The sequence below is a fragment of the Eublepharis macularius genome, chromosome 3, assembly GCF_028583425.1.
Source record: "Eublepharis macularius isolate TG4126 chromosome 3, MPM_Emac_v1.0, whole genome shotgun sequence".
NCBI lineage: Eukaryota > Metazoa > Chordata > Lepidosauria > Squamata > Eublepharidae > Eublepharis > Eublepharis macularius.
The window spans coordinates 171,913,406-171,921,327 of NC_072792.1; positions in this window are offsets into that span (position 1 = coordinate 171,913,406).

Here is a 7,922-nt window from a genome sequence, read left to right on the forward strand (position 1 = left end):
CCTTCTTGATGTTCAGATGTAATCCTGCTTTGGCCCTTTCTCCTTTAACCATCAGTAGTAGTTTCAAGTCTTCACTATTTTCTGCCAGTAAAGTGGTGTCATCTGCATATCTCAAACTGTTAATTTTCCTTCCACCAGGAGGTGGCCATCAAATATCTCCTAACAGCCCGTGTTGACACTGTGTATATCAGGAAACTCAAACTCTCCCATCTTTGGGAGTAATTAAGTCACTCTCCTATTCCAAAGCTTGCACCCTTTCCCTATTTATTCCTGGCAAAGAGATATAAAAGTGGCCCTTCAGCCTCCAATTTGTGAAGCTAGTAGTGGGAAAGTCAGGAAAAACTGCAGTGAAATAGTAGCGCAAGTGACGTCCTATTTACACAGGAAAATGTGTAGATCAGGGCTGTGAGGATGCTTCAGATTCTGCAGTGGATCCCAGCAAAAACTGTAACTTTATTAGTGGATTTGGTTGATAACGTTTAGGTTGGAAAGTTTCATCAATGGTTAAGTGGTGATGGTCTTAAATTACACTTGAACCTAGAGGTGTACAGAGGTGACAATAAACAAGACATATTTGATGGCCACCTGCTTGTGGAAGGAGATTATTCTTCCTCTCGGTGGAAGGAAATTTAACAATTTGAGATATGCAGATGACACTGGATTACTGGCAGAAAATAGTGAAGACTAGTTGAAACTACTACTGATGAAAGTTAAAGGCAACAGCTCCAAAGCAGAATTACTTTTGAACTTCAAGAAGGCAAAAGTAATGACCACTGAGGAATTACACAATTTTAAAGTTGACAATGAGGAAACTGAAATTGTCCAAGATTTTCTATTCCTTGGCTCAATAATCAACCAAAAGGGAGACTGCAACAAGGAAATCAGAAGGAAATAAGAGACTTGGAAGAGCTGCTGTGAGGGAGCTATATAAGATCCTTAAAGATAAAGATAGTAAAAAGTCCAGTAGCACCTTTAAGACTAACCAACTTTACTGAGGCATAAGCTTTCAAGAACCACAGCTCTCTTTGTCAGATGCCTTCATTGATGCATCTGATGAAGAGAGCTGTGGTTCTTGAATGCTTATGCCTCAATAAAGCTAGTTAGTCTTAAAGGTGCTACTGGACTTTTCACTATTTTGCAACTACAGACTAACATGGGTAATTTCTATTGATTAAAGATAAAGATGTCTCTCTGGGAACCAAGATCAAGATAATCCAAACTATGGCATTCCCCATTACGATGTATGGATGTGAAAGCTGGATGGTGAAGAAAGTTGACAGGAAGAAAATGGATTCATTTGAAATGTGGTGCTGAAGGAGAGTTCTGTGGATACCATGGACAGCCAAAAAGAGAAATGAGTGGGTACTAGATCAAATCAAGCCTGAATTCTCCCTAGAAGCTAAAAGGACAAAACTGAGGATATCATACTTTGGTTACATTATGAGAAGACAAGATTCTCTGGAAAAGTCAATAATGCTAGGAAAAGTAGAAGGCAGAAGGAAAACAGGAAGACCTAAAACAAGATGGCTTGACACAATAAAAGAAGCCATGTCCTCCAGTTTGCAAGATCTGAGCAAGTCTGTTAATGATAGGATGTTTTGTGGGTCTTTCATTCATAGGGTTGCCATAGGTCAGAGGTGACTTGACGGTACATAACACACACATGACTGGGGCAGCATAATACTTAAAAAAAATAGTCCTGTTAAGCTCAAGTCACTCCAATATACAATTCAAGTAGCAGCAATAATGTTGTTATAGAAGTTAGCATTTTTTAAATTTTTTGGTATGTCTCTTAAAGTTTTTTCACTCAGTTGCAGGGAACTGAACAATGTAGTTAAGAACAAAATAATTTCAACAATGGTTCTAAAGCAACACCCTGATATATTGATGCTACAAGAAAGCCACCTCAAAGCAAAATTAAAACAAGTATTCAAGTTGACCTGGTGGACACAACAATATCAGGAGTCGTCAAAGTCAAGAGGAGTGGCTATACTATTTTCAAAGAAAACTAGATTTGATTGCAAATCAACATTAACAGTTCCTAAGGGTAGATGTATTTTTGAAAGGTATTCTAGACTTAACACCTATGACAATTACCTCTATTTATGCACCTAACAACAATCAGAGTATATTCTTAACTGTACCCTAACCAAATTAAAACTATTCCAAGAATAGCCTGGATTGGGGCCGAAACAGCCCGGATCGGGCCTCTGATGGGTGGTGGATCACTCTCCCACTCAGCAGCGACCCAATCCTGACCATTTTGGGCCCCTTTTCAGCCATTTTCAGTCCCTTTTTGCCATTTTGGGTCCAATTTCAGCCCTGGCCAGGATTAGGTCCAAAACAGCTAGGATAGGTGATATCAGGGGGTGTGGCATATGCAAATGAGTTATGCTAATGAGTTCCTCAAGCTTTTTTTCTACAAAATGACCCCTGGTTGCAATTGAAAGATCAGGAAAGATGGCAACCAAACTGGGTTCTGAATAAATCCCTTTTACTTGAAACCAATTCATCCAAAGATATTGAACAAGAAATCCAAAATTATTTTGAATTTTATTTGAACTGTGGGGTATCATTGGACAAGGTATGGGATGCAATGAAAGTGGCCATAAGGGGAAAATATATTGCAGTCACCTCTGCCTATAAGAAAAGAAAAATGTAAGCTAGAACTTTTAGACAACTTATCTAAACTAGAACAGGAACTTAAAAAAAAACCTGCAGCAAAAAAGTATATAGGCAAATTTTGGCTGAAAGGGAAAAAACTGGAGTCATTAGAAACATCTAACATAAAAAAAATACCTTTTTCTTTAAACAGAAATTTGGGCACAATGAATCCAAATCTCTTAAATTACTATCCTGGAAAGTGGGAAATAAAAAATGAAACAGACTCATTAATTTCATAACAGATAGTCAGGACAAATTCAAACAAATTCAAAGCAAATCTCAGATACCTTTTCCAAATTCTATACACAATTATATTAGTCTAATAACCCCAATGAAGATGAAATCAGTAATTATTTTAACAACAAAGGTGCTAAAAATAAACTTAAAAAGAGCATTTGACTAAAATGACTAAAATTGAAACATTATTGATTAAAATATATATATATATTTAAAAGCTAATCATATTCAAGTCAGTTCGCTTCCTACCCTGGTGCACCTCCAGAGGGTGCTGCTGTGGAGGGAAGCCCAGATGAGGCAGCAAGACCTCCAGAGAGCACATCATGGTGGAAAGCCCAGACCGAGATCAGGTGCAGAGCAGGTGGCAATCCCTGCCCCCCCTCATTCACCCAGCTGGGATCAAGAGCAGAGCAGGTGGCAATCCCTGCCCCTCGCCTTCACCCAGCTAGGATCAGGAGCAGAGAAGGTAGCAATGCTTGCCCTCCACCTTCACCCAGCTGGGATCAGGAGGGGACCAACAAAACACAAAGGTTCCACGGAGTATACCGGATAAGGAGATACGGACCTACCGCAAGTAGATACTAAACTCAGACCTTCAAAGTACACTATACATAATTCCAAGATATACCCAAACTAATTTATATATTGTATTTCCCAACATCAAAATGTGAAATATGCTTGTAATAAATAACAGTTTATAGTAATCAATAGTTAATACAATAAGTTCACATCCAGCAAGTACCAATATTCCATGTAAAATCACAATATAAATACCACTTCAAGGCAACTGGCCAGAAATTGGGAGTCCAAAGACTCTTAAATAGTCTCTGAGCAGTATAGGATATCAAGTCTTCCTTTGTGTTAACCCAGAGGAAAGTCCAGAGAGAGGAGGAGTGTCCACATGGTGCCCAACTCCCGGATGGGAGCAGACTCTGGAGGACCCACAAGCCTCACCTTGGAAGAGTACCCAAGCCATGAAGAATCTCTCAACAGGCTGCCAGCTTGTCTCCTGTTTCGAATAAACTTTTTCAAGAGCGTCCCCAAACAGCAGTAGCCTACGAAACCTGTTGATACTAGAAATTCCTTACTTCTCTTCCTCCGTAATAGGACTTCAGATACCGAGTATTTACTATTCAATAAAGGGGTTGCTGACAGAGAAGGTGACCAGGTGTGGCACAGATGTCATTGCTCTCACTAAACAGGTGCTGAGGGGATCTCAGAGCGCCGGGTTCCTTGGACAGGCTGCCAGAAACATGGTGATGCAAGAGGATGCTATCCTGCACTGGGAAGATAGTTTAAGGAAAATGGCCATTATAACAATGCATCTGTAGTATCAGCAAGAAGCTATTCAGAGAAACGTTGAACAGTCTTCAAATTTGTGTGATCAACTGAACGACCTTTTGAAATGAAGAGAGAGCAATGTAATTACTAAAGAATGGATGGAAACCAATGGTGAAAACAATGTCCCAAGAATTGTGAGGTCCTAGCTTATTCCCTCATATGTTTCAACAATTGCATTATGAGGCTTTGTCCAAATGTCTTTTTCCAGTTGTGAGGATGCAAAGAGCATGTTGCTCAGCGCATAAAACCCTGATTTGGAATGGGAAGCATCTGTTAATGTTCTTATTGCACGTTTCCTTTCTAAAAAGATGGTAGTACTTTTTATTTATTTTATGACATGTTGGGTTTTTTTTGTAAGGTAACTAGGAAATAACAAAAGTAATCTTCCCCCAAAGGTTTGTCCTCCACATCATGAATCAAATACTTAATCTTGTTTTCAGTGCTTTGAATAATAAGTCCTTCTCCTTTAAAATGTTTTTTTTAAAAAGAAAACAACTAGTAAGCAGACATATTAAGATGAACTTGTGCATAAGGTGCCTGAACCAGTCCCTCTGGGTCTGTGGTGCAGTTTCTAGAAACTGCCACGTCCTGAGCTGGGAAAAAACCAGTTAGCAGACATAGTAAGATGAACTTGTGCACAAGATGCCTGAACCAGTCCCTCCGGGTCTGTGGTGCAGTTTCCAGAAACTGCCACGTCCTGGGCTAGGAAAACAACCAGTTAGCAGACATAGTAAGATGAACTTGTGCACAAGATGCCTGAATGAGTCCCTCCGGGTCTGTGGTGCAGTTTCCAGAAACTGCCACGTCCTGGGCTAGGAAAACCACCAGTTAGCAGACATACTAAGATGAACTTGTGCATAAAGTGCCTGAACGAGTCCCTCCAGGTCTGTGGTGCAGTTTCGAGAAACTGCCACGTCCTGGGCTGGGAAAACAACCAGTTAGCAGACATAGTAAGATGAACTTGTGCATGAGGTGCATAACTCCATTCAAAGGCCTTGGGATGGGCAATTGAGAACCTGGACCGCACTAGGAAGCTGCCGAGGAAATGTTCCGCCTTCTGCCAGAGGCACAGCAACAGAGTCCCCTAAGTAGTGTATAACTGTCGGCAGCTCCCTGCCATCCCTCATGGCCCATGCTAAGCAGGTGCTGGAAGCTGAGGCGATGTGGGATTGCAAGCGGTGGCAGAAAGCACGGGGGCCCTGAAGAGACAGTGAAGCCATTTTGGCCTGACATCCTTAGGCAAATTGGAGGGGAAACCATGGAGGGGTCAATGGGCGGGGACCCTACATTAAGCCCTGCAAAGGCTAAGGAGATGATTAAGTCCCAACTGCTCACCACTAAAGGAAGACTGAGAGAGGTGTCCAAATCTGATGGATCACACCTAGCTTAAGACACTAAGATAGAAGCTCTGCAAATGATTCCCATGTGCAACAGTACAAGACAATCACTTGTGAACAGATCTGCCTGCATTCTTCCTGACCGGCAGATAGTGTAGTTCGGACACAGAACAGTATTTCAAGATGCCTGTATTCAGGGGTCATTTCATAGAAAAAAAGCTGGAAGAACTCATTAGCATAACTGATTTGCATATGCCACACCCCCTGACATCACCTATCCTGGTTGTTTTGGACCCAATCCTGGCCATTCAGGGCTGAAATTGGGCCCAAAAGGGCAAAAGGGGGCTGAAAGTGGCTGAAAAGGGGCCCAAAATGGTCAGGATCAGGCTGCTGCTGAGTGGGAGAGCGATCCACCACCTGTCAGAGGCCCTATCGAGACCATTTCGGTCCTAATCCAGGCTGAAATGGGCCCAAAATGGCCGAAAGTCAGGTGGGTGGGGCCACCTGACATGTGACCTATTTGGGGAACTGCTGGAACAGTGTTCCTGCGCATTCCCCCTTGAAATGAGCCCTGCCTGTATTGAACTTCTTAGGCATTTATCTGGCTTGGAATCTCTTTTCTAACCAGCAGCCTAAATCTAGAAACCATGCCAGAAATTTAAAGTCATCATCATATACCTTTATTGGCATAATAACAATCACAAGATTGATAAGGTGTCTGATCCATAAAATATAAAAACTTTCAACAATAAAAATCCATACAAACTACTAATTAAAATTACCTTTAAGTTTAAGAACTTCCACAAGAAATTTAGCAACTGCTTCAGTAATTTCAGGAACCTAATCATTGGCTGATTCTGCACACGTTGGATAATGCACTTTAGCAATCGTTTGGAAGTGGATTTTTTGTTTCACTAAGGAGAAGAAGAGGTGGACCAATTGGAGGCTCTGTAACTGCTGTGAAGAAGGGTGACTGAAATGGGAGGATTACTCGCATGCAGACCCATTGCAATTACATTAAATGTATTTACTGAATACTATGGACTTCTGAATGTATTATTTATGCTCTATCTGATTGAATGCATTTGAACTTTATACTCATAGGAAGGCACAGTCACTTTAATGCCAGCACGTGCACTTTGTAAAAAACGTCTGAAGCACTTTGCACTTTGTATGGATACAATTATATATTATTGTTCTTGCCAGCTGATATAGACCTTTTTGCCTTCTGTGGATTCTTACATTGTAACAAAGGATTGTTTATTGCAACTTGAATTGTTTTCATTGTATCTTTAAGACTCATTTAGTAAATAAGTCAGGGCTTTCTGTGTTTTCTTTGCTAGGTTCTTTACCGTGACTCTCTCTGTATTTGGGATCAGGAGGGGACCAGGTGCAAAGACCCGACCCCCGCCTTCACCCAGCTTGGATCAGGAGCAAAGCCAGTGGCAATACCCACACACCCCTTCACCAGCCAAGATCAGGAGTGGAGTAGCTGTCAATGCTCTCACCCCTCTATCACTCAGGTGGGACCAGGAGCGGAGCAGATGGAAATGCCCCCCTGTCTTCACCCAGCTGGGATCAGGCATGGAGCAGGTGGCAATGCCTGCCCCCTCCTTCACCCAGCTAGTATTTCTTCCAGGACCGCAATGTACAGCTGGATAGTCTCCAACAGACTTGGATGAATGTGGGTGGTTTCCTTAGAAACATGCATGGGTCATTCCGACAGGATGCTAGCTCATTCCTGTTTCATCTGAACTTGTTCACGGAACTATTTATACCCTGCAATATGGAAATAACACTAGTGTCTGAACTATTATCAATACAAATGTTACAGAACTCTTCAACATAAAAAATACACAAATAAATATAGGACTTACATATTGTGGTCATTTAGTGTCAACAGCTCCCACATCCATTTCCTGGGACACGCTAACAGATTCACAATGATCAGCTGCTTAAAGGGACAGCGACCTCACAGAAATTAAAGCTACATGCCTCTTCAAAGGTAACAAGCAAAATCTATAGTTTGATTCAATCCATGGGGTGCTAAAGCATTCAATTCATGAATCCAGAAAATTTCCCTTCTAAGAAGTTCCCTATGTATATCTTTCGACTTTTCCGGCCAAAGGACCTGCAACACCGCATGCCTAAATTGTCTAGCGTCACTACGTTTCTCCAAAAAATGCTGAGTCAGTGGAGCCTCCAAAATCATATTTTTTATACATGATACATAGTCCTGAATACATACTTTGATAGGTCTCTGAGTACTACCAATATAAATTTTGGGACATGTGCGTTCTATTACATATACTACCCAAGGGGTATTACAATTAGAAAAGTGTT